The sequence below is a fragment of the Eptesicus fuscus genome, chromosome 11, assembly GCF_027574615.1.
Source record: "Eptesicus fuscus isolate TK198812 chromosome 11, DD_ASM_mEF_20220401, whole genome shotgun sequence".
Classification (NCBI taxonomy): domain Eukaryota; kingdom Metazoa; phylum Chordata; class Mammalia; order Chiroptera; family Vespertilionidae; genus Eptesicus; species Eptesicus fuscus.
Window position 1 is genome coordinate 47,533,210 of NC_072483.1, and position 17,881 is coordinate 47,551,090.

Below are 17,881 nucleotides of genomic sequence, written 5' to 3' on the forward strand. Positions count from 1 at the left end.
AGAGGAACAGCCTCCCCATCGGGGCCGACTGTGGGCCAGATTTTCATGTGGGCTGTGAAGTACAGATTGCCACATATCTTGACAAATACTCTGCCTGGGGGGTCATTGCAGAAATATGTGGCAGTGCTGAGAAGATTAAACAAAACTTTTCTTTCATATCATATCAGGAGGATGTTTCCTCTCCCAGCCTTCCATTCCCAGGGTAAATTTTCCTCCCACTTTCACTCCCCCAGGAAGCTAGTGCCCTCCCTCCAACAAATGTCCTACCCTGTGGCCAAGTTTGTGCCCTAAAGCATCACGAGGACCTGTGTGGAGCTGGAGGGAAGAAGGCAGCCTCCGTAGGGATGGTGGCCTTTTTTTGTATCAAGTGCTGATCTATGTGTTATCTCCTTCAGGTGGAAAGCAGATGGGCTTTGGTGACAGACCTGGGTTTAAATCTTGTTCAACTACTGACAAACTAGGAGGCTTTGGCAAGTTCTTTTATCTTTCTGAACTTTAGTATCCTATGCTGCAAAAAGGAAATAATTGTGAGGCTTCGAGATCATCTATGCAAAGGAACTAGCACAGTTCTAGACACATAATAAATGCTCAGTAATGGATGATGGCAAGTTGTTGTTGGTTGTAGTAATAGAAGTAGTAGCGATAATAGTAGAATTTCTAATAGTTAATGGTTTCTGTAAAGCTAACCTGTTCTAAAGAGTCAAGACCCCTCTGACTTAGCTCTAGGATTGTAGACTAAAATAGACATTGAAGAATCCAGCACTGTAGACATTTTAAACAATGCTCCCTCTCTACTTTTAACTTGAGAGCCAACTTTTATTTTCCCATGTTCCTGGCTCTTATCTCAGAGAGAAATCTGAGGTTGACTTTGAGCCCAAGACTCCCCTTGCCAATATGGCCAGGAATCCACTGGCACACCCTCAAATGACAGCTTTCAGAGCTTACTTGATTGTTAGGGCCTTCTCAGAGTTTTTAGACTTTAAAAATATTAATTGGTCACATTTACTTTCAAAACCTTTTTGAAGCCGGAAATTTTATCACCAGCTGAAAGGAGCTTCAAGGAAAAATCTGTTTTGAGTTATGTTTTTCCTTGTGGATTTGCTTATGGCTGTACATAAATATTTATCTGAACTATTTCAACAAACCTTAAATCATCAATGATCCTTATGCAAAGGACCCTTTTAGAAGGATTGTGGATGTCAAGAATGTCAGCAATCAGTGTTCTCTTTATAGGACCAGATTCCAAGGACTGAGGCCTCTTAAAAGATATCTGGAACTGTTTGGTGGTTTTCAACATGTCTTTTGTTTTCCTATTTCTGTATATCTGTTCATGCTGTTCCTTCTGAATGGAATACTTTTGCCAGTTCTTTCTTTACCTGTTGATAGTTTACACATCCTTCAAGGTCTCACCCATATGGTACCTCCTACAGGGCCTTGAAGCAGACTAGAGCCAGGAGAAGAGCATCCCAGGTGGGAGAAATAGACTGGGACACAGCCCAAAGGCAGGATATGCAGGGGGTCTGTGGGGGTCTCTGGAGAGGATGAGGTGTCCAGTGGGATGAAGCCGGAGGGTGGGGTGTGGCAGTGGTGTGATGCAGGGAATAAAGCATTTGAGAGCCAGGATATGAGAGGCCTTAAAAGCAGCACAAAATATTTTGGACCTTATAGTATAAGCCAAAAGATGCACACCTACAGTCGTTGGGTAGGATATAGTCTGCAGATGTATTTCGTTTGGCTTGCACAATGTTTTTGATAGTCTTAATTCATTTCTAACATATAAAAATAGAAAGATTTCATATAATAATTCAGGTATCTGATGGCTCTTGGAAAAAATTGGAGTAATTAGCAGCAATCTGCTGGAACTGAGTAGAGGCTGTTTTCCATGGATACCAAGTCACTGGCCTCATGGCCCGGCCCCACCAGCATCTGAGTTTGATTCCTGCCCGTTGTGTGCAGGGGCCATGCAGGTAGAGGAGCAGTTTAGGCTGCAGATTCTGGAGCCAGATTGTTTCTCTTCCAGGCCCAGGTCTATATCCAATTAGCTCATGACTTTGGGCAAGTTAAGCATATTTCTAATAATGGTACCTACCTCATATGTCTGTTGTGAGAATAAACCATAGAAAAATTTTAGAAGACTACCTAGCATGTAGTAAGTGCACAAAATGTTAGCTGTTAATACTGTATTCTACATGAGATAATAAATTTCAAGGCTGAAACTGTCACTCATTTCTGTATGACTCACCAAATCTAGAATCTGTGGCCACATAGGCATAAAATAAAAGTTAAAATTGATGAATGAATATGTGCTCCAGGAATTTTTATTTTTGTTGGGTCTAAAGCTAAATTTAACTACTTTGTCCTCAAGAAATACTTCCTATTTATCTTGAGATTGACCTGAACATAATTATTTTTTTTTTATAAAGTAGGAAGCCGGCTTTCTCAAAAAGCCAACGGTGCTAACAAAATAAGTAAAGGGAGATGTTATTTACATGGTGTCACTTTTCTGTAATGGATCTACATTCTTAACTCTTAAATAAACCCCAAGTTTGGGAAGATGCTTAATTAATTATGTGGTTTTGTTTTAGAAGCTCAGTTATTGGCCGATAGCTGTCTACGGTTAATATCTTAATTTAATGGTTGGTTGCTAGGAACCAGCATGTAGTGAGCTTCATCAGAAATGATGTTGAAATGCATGCTTGACTTGGGTTCTCTAACCACCCCGACCTATGTGAGATCCATACTTTAAGACAGTTTTTTTTAACCTGGTGCCTCAGACAAAGATGGAGCATCTCCAAAAACAACTTGGACAGTTTGGTATGATAACTAATTTTTGGTATGTCCAACATAACTGATACATAGCTGGAGTTACGACACCACCCCACCTGCGGACATGAATGTTTGTGCTTTTGTTAATCATTCCCTAAGCAGATTTGCATCAGCAAATGACAGTATGAGCTCTGCAAAGGTGACCTGCAGTGTTGGATTCACTTTCTCTCTGGAAAACTTGCACATTTCCAGAGAACTTGGGTCCAACAACTTTTAATTTTATTTGGATAAACATCATCTAAATACTCAATGATGTATTCAAGAGTCTAGAAACTTGCTTTCTAACTTGTACTTTAAATGTCAAGTGACTTTCTTCTTTTATATAAAAACTAGAGGCCCGATGCACAAAAATTCGTGCAAGAGTAGGCCTTCCTTCCCCCGGCTGCCGGCACTGGCTTCCCTCTGGCACCCGGGCTTCCCTCCTCTGGCCACCTGCAGGCACCTTGGTCCCGGGCTGGCTTCCCTCTGGCCCCAGCTTCATCAGGAAGGACGTAGGGAATGACGTCCGGAAGACATCTGGTCTAATTAGCATATTACCCTTTTATTATTATAGATGCCTCTACTTTTTCTAAAGAAATCTCAGTCTCTCTTCAGCGCACGCTCTCACTCTCTCCTTACACAATACCTACATCTCTTAAAGTTCTGGTTCAGAATCTAAAGGATGATTTCAAGTAATGACAGAATCTGGCAAATTCTTCTGACCATTTCACCATCTCTTGTTGCCTTCCAACATGACCCATGTCGTGGGTGTAGGAAATTCTAAAAATTCAGCACACCTCTGATATCTACTAGTACTTTGTTGTATCCTCATGAAAACTTTTGCTACATTCAGGATCAGAAGGAATTTTTGAGCAAAATGCCTTTGAATAGTGAGGCTATTTTGAAAGAAAATAAACGAGAGAAAAAAACTTACTCAAGTTGAAAACAATATTTATGTAAAAGTAAATTCTATAAAAAGTGTTTCATTATGAACACTTAAAGAAACCGACAGTATAATCCTACAGGTTGAAAAAAAGATAAACTTTGTACATTTCCACAGCCTTAGTAACTTTATTCCATATTCTTCTCTGGCTTAGAAGGAAAAAATAGTGTTTCAGTTCCAAGTGTATTTTGTGAATTAAATGGCAGTTGGCTCCTACCTGTAGGACACAGATATGCCAGCTTATTTCCCGTTAGCATTGAGCCAGTCACTTTAAATTAAGAAGGAACCTGAGCAAGCCTTCCCCACAGAAACTGTTGACAGTAGCAATGCCACACTCGGTGTGTGCATCTCAGTAACCTCTCAGACTCGTCTCCTGGATGAGTAGACAAAACAGGAGGAGGGTTGGAGTTTTTCCTTTTCATCTGAATGGGGTAGGTCAGGTCGGGGGAAACAGAGAGGAATAGAGAGCTCTGGTGAAACAGAGCTCTAGCAACTGCTGTGATTGGGAAATTAGATCATAAACAGTCCCTGATACCAGGATTCTAATGGCCTAAGATCAACACAGTCTGGAGACGCAGGCAGGACTGGCCTTCCGCGCTCTGGCTTAGACCCTCCCTGGAGAGCTCTTTGTGTCAACAAGAACAGCCAGCGCTCCTGGCCGGCTCCCAGCGCTCAGAGTGGGGCTATCACTTTTGTTTGCTTTGCAAATATCTTAATGGGAAGTGGTTCAACACCACCTATGGGTTAATCTGAGGGGTTCTGCTTGGCAGCTGTTAGCTCTGAGAACCACATGGCCGGCTCGGGTGGAGAGAGTCAGGCCGACTGTTAACTACCCGGCGCCAGGTTGAGGCATCTTTGCTTATTGGATTTGCTGGCTGGCAGGAAGCACCTTGTTGTCTTTTATTTTTAGTTTGCTCCTCCTGGGAGGGTAGAGATGTTATTCTCAGACCCAACTGTGCTCTCCCCTCTCAGGCAGGCACTTGTTTGCCTTGTTTCAGTAGCATGCCACATACTTCTTTCGCCTAACTAAGCTCGTTCTCATAAAACCTAAAATCTGGTATTAAGAGTGATGGCGAGGTGGTGGAAGCAGTGGTGCTGTAGCAGAAAGAAGGACCTCGTGTGTTAGCCTGCGGGGAGGGTAAAGCCTCCACTCTTGTCCACCCAGGAGCTATAGAATCAAGTAGGTACTGAATTTCTAAACCATCCCTGCGCTACTGTTCCTTTGTTTTCTCTTCCCCTCCTGAATGTGGCTTTTACTTGTCTTGACCCTTGGGAACGCTTCCCTGGGTAACTCGGCCAAGTCCCGTCTTTCTGGATTCTGTCAGCCGACATGGGCACAAACGAGCTTCCTTTGTGCTTTCCTCACTGGGTTTCGGGCAGGAGTGGATGGTTTCCACAGAGCAGGTTGGGGAGGTTCCCAGAGGAATGACCGACTTGGAGGCAGTTTCCATCTGCTCCATTTGTAAAAATGGAAAAGTTCCGATGACTCTTGAGGTCCCGGGAAAAAATGTCCAGCTACCTGAAGGAACAACTGCTCAGCCTTCTTTCTAAGACCTTTTCCTCTCCTGAGGGGTTCCACACCTATCCTTTGGGTTACCTGGTGGGGTTGAGAGCAGGGGTCCTGGAGTTAACCAGGCCTCGATGAATTTATTTTCTCAGAGCCTTCATTTCCTCGTCTTTAAATAGAAAAAGAAATGGCGCAATATCTACCTCACCACATCTTGAAAGTTAAATGAATTAAATACAAACTGCATGGCATTCCCCTGACACAAAAGCACTCACTAGTAGTGATAAGGAGAATGATTGTTATCTTCGAGGAATCCACCTTTCTTGATATAGTCCTTAGTGTTATGCATTTTTTTCTGAAGTAGTCATTTTGAAGGCTGTTACTCCCACCCCTTTAAAGTTAAGCCCGTGCCAAATTGAGGACAAATTGAGTATCAGAGTAAATAATGATAATGAAAGAAAGTAATATATAGAATAAAATAAGAATTTATAAACCACACTAATAGAGAGAGAGAAGGAAAGAAAAAGCAACGAGGAAGGGAGGAAGGGAGCGAGGAGGAAGAAAGGAAGGAAAAAGAGAGTAAGCTTTTCACTGCAATAGAATGTGAAATAATAAATATAGGGGAAATAATGAAAACAGAAAATTATCCAGTCATCATTGTCTCAGGCAAGAATCATCAACGGATGCTAAAATTAGTATGTGAAAATTTAAGGAGTAACAAGTTATTTTCACCGTCTCAAAGTAAATCTCCATGAGATACTCATTAATGGTAAAAGGGCAGTGGGGAGACCTGGCAGCAACCACCTTAGCCAAGTGATGGAAGTTAGTATCACCAGCATGTGCCTCCTGATAGGATGCACTGAGAAGAACACAACATCACTTCTGTGGATGTGAAATGTGCATAACCTGAATTTAATCGCAAGGAAACAGCGGACAAACCAAACAGAGGGACCTCTTCCAAAATGGCCTGTACGCTCCAAAATGAAGCACAAAGGAAGACTGAGGAACTGCTCCAGGTGAAAGGAGACTAAAGGAACATGCCGACTGAATGCAGTGTATGACCCAGCATTTTCTTTTGCTGTAGAAGACATCATGGGCAAAATTGGCATTGGATACATTAGATAATAGTATGATATTAATATTAATCTTGTGATTTTATTACTTTATTATAAATCAGACTAGAGGCCTGGTGCACAGATTCGTGCACATTGAAAGAAAATTAATTAAAAGCTGGTTGTCGGGGCCCGACTGGGTGAGATGGGCTGGACACACTCTGGAGCCAACCTCCCATGGTCCCTCCCCGGCCAGCCGCACCTGGGGCGGCACCAGGGCTCGAAGGGCATCTGCGAAGTGAGCAGGATCCCTCTGGCAGGTGGGGTCCCTCGGCCTGGCCTCCAGGGATCGGGCCAAAACCAGCAGTCCGACATCCCCTGAGGGGTCCCGGAGTGCAAGAGGGCACTCTGCAAAGTTGCTGTCTCTAGGCAGCTCCTGCATTGAGCCTCTGCCCCCTTGTGGTCATTGCACATCATAGCTACTGGCTGGTCAGCTGGTTGATTAGGCTTTTATGTATGTAGATAAGAGAATGCCCTTGCTTTTAAGAAATACACACGGAAATATTTAGGGATAAAGGAGTATAAGGTACAACTGACAATCAGATGGTTCAGAAAGCCCTGGCCAGGTGTTCCAGTTGGTTGGAGCATCATCCTCTGCATAAAAAGGCTGTGTGTTTGATTCCTGGTCAGAGCACATACCTAGGTTGTGGGTTCCATCCCCGGTGTGTATGAGAGGTAAATGATTGATGTCTCTATCTCACATCCATATCTCTCTCTTTCTTCCTTACTCCCTCCTTTCCTCTATCTCTGAAAATTAATGGAAAAATATCCTCAGGTGAGGATTAACAAAAAATAATAGTTCAGAAAAAAATTATGTGTGTGTGTGTGTGTGTGTGTATAGTATATATGTGTATATATATATATATATATATAGAGAGAGAGAGAGAGAGAGAGAGAGAGAGGAGGTGGGTAAGGTAAATGTGAACATTGCTAATATTTGGAGAATCTGTTGAAGAATATACAGAATCCCCCATACTATTCTTGCCTCTTTTCTACAAATATGAAATGAAGTAAAAACAAAAAGTTAAAAAATAAGTTAGTGCTACTTCCTCCCTTTAGACAGGGCAGTTCATCAACAACTCTCTCTTTAGATCCTGACCCTTCCAGCCACACCTGAATGTCTGTCCACATCAGCATTGCACTGGTTGGTGTCTGTCCTGGAGCTTCTCCACTGTGACGGAGCTGATCAGTCACTACCCACAATCCTGTTCACACTTTTTACTGCATTTTTAAAAATTCCCTAAAATGTCCCCCCCTCTCTTCCTGCCCTCCACCTCTCCTGTCTTTGGGCCTCATCATTTGGTGCCATGTTCATCATGCACCTCAGTACTACTTTCAGAATTAAAGGAGGAAAACTGGGTTAAATATTTTCTTTTGGGGGTAACAAGAGCATCATATAAAGAATGCAGGTGGCCCTAACTGGTTTGGCTCAGTGGATAGAGCGTCGCCCTGCGGACTGAAAGGTCCCAGGTTCAATTCTGGTCAAGGGCATGTACCTTGGTTGCGGGCACATCCCCAGTAGGAGGTGTGCAGGAGGCAGCTGATCGATGTTTCTCTTCCATCGATGTTTCTAACTCTCTATCCCTCTCCCTTCCTCTCTGTAAAAAATCAATAAAAATATATTTAAAAAAAAAAAAAGAATGCAGGTATTAGACCTCTCTCTTTCCCTCTGACTTGCTTGGACAAATCACATTACCTTCCCATCCCTGGAACTTAGTTTACCCACTTACAGCATGAAAAATCTATAATAATAAAAGGGTAATATGCTAATAAGACCAGACAGCCGAACGACCTTCTGGACATCATTCTGGACGTCCTTCTGGATGAAGCCATGGCAGTAGGGCCGAGGCAGAGGCGGTTAGGGGCAATCAGGCAGGCAGGCATAGTGGTTAGGGATGATCAAGCAGGCAGGCAGAGTGGTTAGGGGCGATCAGGCCGGCAGGTGAGCAGTTAGGGGCAATCAGGCAGGCAGGTGAGCAGTTAGGGGCGATCAGGCAGGCAGGTGAGCAGTTAGGGGCGATCAGGCAGGCAGGCAGGTGAGCAGTTAGGGGTGATCAGGCAGGCAGGCAGAGTGGTTGGGGGCAATCAGGCAAGCAGGTGGGTGGTTAGGGGCGATAAGGCAGGCAGGCAGGCAGGCAAGGGGTTAGGAGCCCAGTGGTCCCAGATTGGGAGTGGGATGCCCGACTGCCGGTTTAGGCCTGATCAGGCCTAAACCGGCAGTCGGACATCCCCAGAGGGACCCCCCCATGCACCGGGCCTCTGGTATGTAATAAATGGTCCCTGAAGTGTTCTTTGCCTCCGCAGATCTATAACCTGGCATAATTTAGTCTCTTTTATTATTGTTTAATTTTGTAAGGATTTTAATTGATTTTTAGAGAGAGAGGAAAGGAGAGGGAGAGAGAGAGAGAAGCATCAATGTGAGAATGAAACATTGATTGGCGGCCTCCTGTATGCCCCCTACAAGGGATCGAGTCCAAGACCACAAGCATGTGCCCAGACCCGGAATTGAACCAGCAACCTTTCAGTGTGTGGGACAATGCCCAATCAACAGAGCCACACCTGCCAGGGCCTAATTCAGTCTTTAAAGTGCTACAAATGTAACTCAAAAGTAACTCAACCCACAAATTACCTTGTGATCCTACCCAAAGGAGGAACAGGTTATAGAAAGAAATACTCCAGAAAGCTGTCATTATCTTTCTCCCTTCTCTCAAACCTGAAGTTCCCAAATTCAGGGATTTGTCTTTCAGAAGTACAAAATTATAACACCTTACTAAGTATCTATTTTATTTCAACATTCTGACCGTGTGTACCTCTCTTAATTTAATCCTTTAAAAATCCTTTGTCTTATGTTTTTATTTTGTTCTGCCTGAAAGAACAAATGTAATTCTTTTCCCCCAGCTTGGCAATAATTTTTATTTCTATTTTTCAGATGAAGGAGCTGTAGTGCTAATTTGTCCAACTTAGAGTTGCCACATTTAGCAAATGAAAATGCACTTAAATATGGATTTTATATAAGCAACAATTATTTTTTATGTCCCAAAAAGTATTTGAAAAAGTATATACTAAAAATTATGCATTGTTTACCTGGAATTCAAATTTAACTGGGTGTCCTGTATTTTATCTGGAAATACTAGTCTGAGTTCTTTGGAACTAATATATCATGAATATGTATTTGTATATCATGAATATATCATGAAATGTGTTGCTAAACCTTTACCAAGTGTTGACAACAGCCCTCTGACCTCTGTGTGCCATAACACATAGTGGTTTTTTTTCTCTTTTAAGAGCTTTTGATTAAAAACATATTCAAAGACATCAATTCCCATTTATTTATTATGGACTTCACTCAGATGTCACCTTCTGTAGCCACTTAGGCTAAAATTGCAGATGCTGCCTCGAACAATTCCCGTACCCCTTCCCAGCTTTAATTTTCTTCTTTGGCACTTCTATTTAATATGCTTTCATATTTACTTATTTATTTTTATTATTTGCCTCACCTAGAATATAGGTTCTTATGAGCATAGGGATCTTGGATCAGCTATATCCCCGATAATAGTAGGAGACATATTGAAGGTGCTCAGCAAATATTTGTGGAATGAGTGAATGGTGTCTGTGAGGCTACTGAGGACGTTATAGTGCACACGTAATATACACCATTCTCATAATCATTCAGAATCTCAAAGGCTTGTTACTAACTCAGTAGACACAAGGTAAGTAAAAAGTCAAGGGGTATCTGCAGATATAGCTCAGCTTAACTTAATCTGCCTCTAGAACTAATTGTTAGTTGACCCCGGTGTCATTCCTTAAGATCCCAAATACAGTCTGGAAGAGTCCTGTAATAAATGGCACTGGATGCTGAGAGCACAGGCTCCGTGTAACCAGCTCTGGATTTGTATCTTGGGGTGGGACCTGGACAGGTTGCTTTGGCTGTGAAATGGGTACCCTGGTCACACCCATGCTGCCAGCACTGATGTGAGGATTAAATGAGATGACCCAGTCAAGTCCTCAGCATAGTAAAGCGTGGTTCAGCCGTTCAGGCTGTGCTGTGGCCCTCAGCCCATGGCCATGCATTATTTTGGGTGATGATGCTCACTTCGGCATCTTAATTCCATCTCTGGGTCTGAGGCTGGGTTTTCTCTCAGCTCCCTTGGATGCTGACCAAGAACTGGAGTAGGTTTTATGGATGGCTCTTGATCCAGTGCCCTTTTGTCCAATAAAGCAAGCATTCTCAGCAGAAAGAAGAAAAGCCTTTTGCTCCTACCTTAGACTACAGACAGTGACAGCTGCCTGCACAGGAGTAGTGACATAGGGAAAAAATGAGAATGCAAAAACTGGCAAATTAAGGCTGTTATGGGCTCATGGTTAAGGAAAAACAGTGAGGCAAATAAATATCACATTTAAAGGGCTCAGTGGGATTTGGGAAATTAGCATGAGTACATAAATAAGTAGTGCTAATTTAGAGCAATGCCATTATGAAATATTTATCGGCCTTTTTGAGTCACTTTGATGAATCTGTCCTTGAGCCATGTTCTTTTTTTAAATTAAGTGTATTGGGGTGACATTGGTCAACATGAACATATAGGTTTCAGGTGTGGGTTTCTATATTACAAGATCTATATATTGCACCATATGCTCACCACCCAAAGTCAAATATTCTCCTGTCACCATATATTAGGACCCCCTTCTTGAGCCATGTTCTAAAACTTAAAAATAATTGTATGTCCAAGAGCAAAAAAACCCATATATTTAAGTATGACTTGTATATTCCACTCATTCAGCAATGAAAGTGTTTGGGTGTGATACAAGTACTCATTCAAAATCCTTATAAAAGTCACCAAGTAGACAAACCTAATGAGAAAAAAATAATATAAAAGCTGTGATCATTACTTCTAGTTTCCCCTTTTTTCCTACAATAATGGTGATCTTATTTTGCACCATTATTGTTTGTTTTTACTTCTCCTATAGTCTGTATTTCTTTCACATCATATATTAAAAGCCCAGGAATAATATTTTCCCCTTGTTAGAATTCAAGAAATGCCAATTAAAATAATAATGAAGTATCCTCCCCCCCCCCTTTTATTTTTGCCAAAGAGGTAAGCCTAATTAAAAAGACTGATACTACACAGTGTTGGTGATATGGTGGGAAATGGGTCCTTTCATACTTTTGTGGATGTAAGTGTTATTTATTTATTTATTGCTTTTTAAAGGAGAATTTGATGATGTAATTCAAAAGCCTTCAAATAAGCAAAAATTTGCTCACCCTTTGACCTAATAGTCTGTGGGATCCCTATCAAAGTATGCCAGATGTTCAAGGCCAATTTGAGTGTGGGGGCCCTGTCCAGAGTACGCCAGATGTTCAAGGCCAATCTGAGCAAGGACACAGCGATTATACTGTACCCAATGCACAGGTGTGCCTTTCTGTATTCCAAGTATTAATGTCACTATTTGGTGAGAAGCCTCTTTTGTCTAAGTTGGTATAAAGTATGTTACTGACCAGCCAGTGTGGGGCTATGTTGTAGGGAAGATGTATTACTGACCAGCTGGTGCTGGCTGTTTTTGCTAGGATGGCTCCTGTGTTTGCTACTGTATTAGTAAGAGCTGCCTCTGTAAGGCTACTTTGAAGAACTGCTAATGGCTCCTTAGTAGCAATGGCTACATGGCCACTGGCTCCTCAGTAAAGACTCTCTTATATGCCTGCGACTTCTCATGTCTTCTCCATATATTACCCGGTGTCCACCGAGGTCCAGTTCCTGGCAGGGGATCAGAGGACCCACAGTTGGTGTAGTCGAGCAGGATCAAGGAGAAACTTACTCCCACAATTGGCACAGCAAGCAGGGTCAAGGAGTAAGTAGTCCCACATAGTCTTACATTTTAAGGTTTATTCTAGGGCCCTGACTGCTGTTGCTCAGTGGTTAGAGTGCCAGCCCAGGAGGCAACCAATTGAGTGTCTCTCTCACATCAATGTTTCTTTCTCTCTCTCTCTCTCTCTCTTTCTCTCTCTCTCTCTCTCCTCCCTCCTTCCCTCCCTTCCACTCTCTAAAAATCAATGGAAAAAAATATTTATTCTAGGGAAATAATTGGACAAGTACTCATAACTATATGCACAGAATATTTAATGATCCATTATTTATAATGTGATAAAACTGGGAACATCTTAAATATCCAAAAGTAAGAGATTAGTTAAACCACTTATGATAATCACCTAGTGATTTAGCCATACTATTGGCATACATGCATACTTGCATATGTGTATATTAAATACAAATATATGGAAAGATGCTCATAATTATAAAAGGTAGATTAAAATAATAAATATAGTATGAGACATTGTTTTTAAATGTGTATTATATGCATAGAAAAGCATCCGGGAAAAAAACAAAAAACATACACCAACATGTTAACAGTAATTAATTCTGGGTGTGGAGATTATCTCTGATCTTTATTTTCTTCTCCGTGAATATCTGTAATGATATTCATTATATCAGTGAATATATATTTTTTTTAATCCAAAAAAAAGGGAAACATTTTGACATCAGTTCTTTTAAGCACTTACTCTGAGGAGACCGTCAGTTATTGCTATACTTTTGTTGATTAGTGATTGGTGAGTATTCAGGTCACTTGGGAATTTAGAGCATATTCATCAACTAAAAATTAAGAAGAAAAGACAAACTGTTGAGCCCAGCAATGGGAACACCTTGGATATCTGAAAAGCCAATGCTCTTCTTTGCTCCCCCTCCCTTGATCAAAATCCGCTAAAGTTCACCTTCAGTAGGTGATTCGTAGACACTTTTGATTGGTCAGGGTGTGGCATCAAACAGGTCAGGTCCAGAACCAGCTTTTCGGTGTGTTTATGCCCAGTAGTTTATGTGAATACACCTGGGAGCCTCCAACCCTGCCCAGAGTGGAAGAGATAGATGGCAGGGTGGGGGTTGGGGCAGAAAAGACTCTTTGGAGAAGCTGATACGTGAGCTGAAGGGAAGGATGCAATGGCTGGTGTCCAGGAGAGGAGATGGCATTCCAGGCAGAAATGGAACAGCATGAAGACAAACCTAAGGAGATTTAGTGAGAGCTGGGCAAACACGTATTTGTGGTGGTGGTGGTAAATAGAACACAAAAAGGCATTCTAGAAACCCCAGCTTTCCAGCCTTTGTAATAAAAGATGATTAACTTATGCATTTTTTGACACGCTAATTTGTTCTTCTTAAAACATTTTATTACCTTACATTCCTCTGTGCCTCCAACATTACTTAAATAAACATAAACAATAAAAATATGCGGTGACACCTAGCTGGTGCAAATCAGGGAAGAGCAGATGCATAGTGACAATGTGGGGAGATTCAAATCTGAGTATCATTCCGCATGTATGCCCTCAGCCCTTAGAATGTCCACATTCCATGTAAGAACTAAATAAGAACACCCGAGTTGCCAATTGGGGTTCATCCTCTGGCCAGTTCATGGAAATCCTGTTGTGCTCAGGTCAACAAGGCATGCTTTACAAGGGCCTTCTCTGATGTCATTCCTTAAATGTCTTAATTTACCTTCAGAGCCTGAACTTACTGGAGCCATTTTTGAAGATGTTTATGTTTTCTGTTATCTTTCATTGTAATAACTTCATAAGGAAATGTGTATGACTCATCTAAAGCTTGCTTTCCTTGATATTCAAGGGGCTCCTATTATGTTTAAAAATTCTTGGTCTGAGCATACCTTTTGCAGGGCTGATTGACCGCTGCTTCTTGGGAATAAGGAATTTGCCTCTTATTAAAAGGTCCATGTACATGGTATTTTTTCAGACCTATCAAAGAAGCAGGAACAAATGTGCTTGGTTATGCTGGTGAGCCTTTCTCCCAGGGCTATCAAGACGCGAGTATATAATAACTACTCCCCAATCTAGAGACAGCAGGGAAACTAACAAAATCAACCCACAATGAATTAGCTGCAACCTATCCTGTTTCAAAATTAGAATATGCTTTCAAGTGTGAACGACTAATGGGTTTCTCCGTTTGTCTAGAAGCCATTTTAAATTAAAATTGATCAAAGATAAGACATAATGTTGCAAATTTTATCAAAGTTAATAAAAATTGCACAAAGAAACTTAGATGAAGTTTAGGAAATGGAGAATCAGAGAAAAACCAGTGTGTCTCCACTCTTATCCAAGAAAAAAAGTTATTGATTCTAACCCTAAAGTCAAAGAGGCCAGTTACAAGACCAGCTTGATTGATCAGGTCCTCAATGAGCACCCTGCTTCTTCTGTTATAATTTGATGTGTAATTCATTCTCCAGAGTATGTCAGCCAACCAGTGAGGGGGAAAGTACAGTCCAGATTATGCTCAATGTAAAAATCACTCACTGGCTTTCTACTTTTCAAATATTCTTTTGCATTTAGTTAGTGTAACTCAGCTCTCCCCAAAATCATCACCCCTCAACAAACCGGCAAACTGAATTTTGGAGCCTGCAAAGCTGAGACCCAGTCCCTAGGCACCTCGCCTAGTGCCGCCAGCCCGGCATGACAAAGCCAGCTGGCCCCGTGGATCTTTGCTGCAGAAGAAGAAAGATGCCAGGCATTCTCAGCAGCCCTGCACGCAGGTGCCAGCCTTCATTCTGCCTCTCATGTGCTCACACTGGGACCAGGGTTTCAGAAGAAGGAATTAGACGTGAATTTCATTTGGGGGCATTTCAAGGCAGACGCCCAGCAGAAGTGTTCTCAATAGTGACTGAGAGTTTCCGTCTCCCCTAGAACCCACGGTTCAATGAACTGACTGCAGCCGAGCAGCCAAGCTACCAGGCCCTGGAGGCAGTCTGCTTGAGACTTCAGTTGTGGCTTCAGAGAGGCTCGAGGAGCCCTAGAACTATGCAGTGAAGCACGGATAGAGAAACAGCTATTCACTGCCCTTTGATAACCAGATGCGCTGCTTCTGCAGTTTAGCATGTGATTTCTACTAGAGGCCGAGGACAGTGTTTCTTGTATGCGTGTGTTTTCTTTTTTTTTTAAATTTTTTCCCAACAGATTCAAGACAATATCACGTTTTTAAAGTGAACAGTTCCTTAATATCATTTATTTACCAGTCTATAGTCAAATGTTTCCAATTGTTCTAAGATGTCCTTTGCACCAGTCAGTCCATGCCAGGATCTAGAACATTACATCAAGCTGTTACGTCCCTAAATCTCTTCTGGTATACAACACTCCCTTTGTTCATGACACTGACTTTTTAAGAGGTCAAGCCAGTTGTCCTCATAAAATAGCTCACCTTCTATATTTGTCTGCTTGATTCTTTGTGGTCTTAGCTTGTCCCTGTATACCTGTGTTTTGGGTAAATGGCAAATTAGATTTAAAGCTTTGATTAGATTCAAGTTAAATAAAAATCCATTCACAGGGTTGTTGGAAGTATTACATGAGCTGTCCATGTACCCATGCTTTGCCGGGTGCCTGGTGCCATGTACACAAGTATTTTGACCAAAAGAAAAGATACTAATATCCTGGGTGATGTTGAAGTCTTTATATTGCCCCACATCACAAGACAATGCTGTCTGGGGATTAGAGGTGCTAAGGTTGGCATTGGGTTAAGGTGGTGACTTTTTGATTTCTCCCATGTGCTCCCCTTATGATATGAAGGAAGGAATCTGTATGGTGGTTTTTTGGTATCATATGAATGTCCTGTTCCCCATCAACCATTTGTCTTAAGGTTTTATCAGCAATTGATAATCCTTGCCTGGGTCCATAAATTCCCTCTGAAGTCTTCTTTTCTGTCAGCAGGTCTTATGCTGCACTATTTACTAGTTATGACATGAAAAAGTCATGAACTTCTCGTTCCTTAATTGCCACACCTGTAAAATGGGTATAAAAATAAAATCCATTCACAGGGTTGTTGGAAGTATTACATGAGCTGTCCATGTACCCATGCTTTGCCGGGTGCCTGGTGCCATGTACTCTAGTGATTATTGTGCGTTTCCATGTTTTGGTTGTGGCACCTTGGAGAGTATTATCCACTCACTGCCAGTCTCAAGTCTCAGAGGCAGATGAAACTGCTGCGGAGTTCAAGTAGTCAGACTTTGAAGAATATTGACTTATACCATTTTTAAAGGCAAATTGGAATTTGTTTCAGATAAGCACTACCCAGATCGATGTCTCCTAAGATGTGTTATAAGAACCAATGGGCCCCCGACATGCTCCATGGGAGAAGGGTTCCATTGTTGGAATGTCATCTGGGAAATGCTGCCCATCGTTTTCCTCTTCAGGAGTTTCATTGTGCATATTATTAAGTTAAAAATTCTGGAAAGCCTCTCAGGAAAGAAACCTGCTTCACTTTGCTTAATCAACTACTCTCTCATCTATTTGCCTGTGGAAACTACCCACCCCTCCTCCACCTTTTCAAACCAAGTAACACATATAAGCCTTACCCTGAGCTGCGTTAGATTTTCCCAAAGGCTTGAATGAGGAGGGAGTCAAACGGATGAGCTGACTTCCAATGGAGCATTGGAAGGGTCGGCCACTGGCTTTGAATCCTGAAAAGCGATACAATCTAGAGGAGTTCCTAAGAGGTTCATGCATTTGTTGGTGCAGGAAAGGCAGAAATTGGAGACCCCATAGTAATTCAACAATCAAACTCTCTTCCTTAGATGTTTTCCAAGTCTCAACAGGACTCCTAGAGGATATCAGAGTCCATCCTTCCTGTAGGTGCCCCACAACCACTGGAGCTTACCTAGGCTGACAGAAATAAATGAGTCCCTTGGGCTGATGCACAGAAACCAAAGGGCATAGAGGTGTTGTGGTTCAGAGGAAGAGCGGAGGGTTGTAGTCAGAAAAACAGGGTGTCATTGTCTTAGCTCTACCAGGTAGTCACCTTGATCCCTGAGCAAATTCCTCACTTTCTCTGACCTTCAGTTTCTTCATCTATGTGATAGGGACAATTAAAGCACTTAGCTCAAATGGTTGTGAAATTCTCATTAGATATATGAAAGCATTTTTTAAAATATGGAGTGCTATATAATTGCTAATTTTAATCTTCATGTCCCATATTTTGGGGGTCCACTAGTCATTCTAGTTTTCATTCAACAACTTGTCAAATATTATTGAGCCACTTACAATGTATCAGACACTGGGTTAGGTGCTGATACAGATCTGATAAAGCAAATCTAGTCCCTGACTTCATGGAGCTTGCATTTCATAGCGGGAGACATATGATAAACAAATATAGGCACAAATAAGTATGTCAGTATAGTCCCCTCTCCTCAGGTACTGATGTGATATTTTAAAAATAGGTTTATTGTTATAATCTACTATAAGTAGGTGCATATGGAAGGTAATATCCATGAACTGTTCTCAGAAAATTAGTTTGTCAGTTTAAATAAAGAATACGATTATTAGTACAGAACTGAAAAAGACTTAAGGAATAATCTCGATCCATTTTATAGATGAGGAAAACTAGAACCCAGAATACTGGAGAAATTTACCCAGTCACATATTTTGGTTTTGTGTGTATATGTGTAGGAGAGAGAGAGAGAGAGAGAGATCAGGGA

General features: G+C 41.7%; 1 protein-coding gene across 1 annotated transcript in view; it reads left to right on the forward strand.

Annotated features, from left to right (window-relative positions):
• Positions 1-17,881, forward strand: part of MYO3B (myosin IIIB) — a 357,251-nt gene that overhangs the window by 258,310 nt on the left and 81,060 nt on the right. The gene's annotated exons all lie outside the window — the stretch shown is intronic.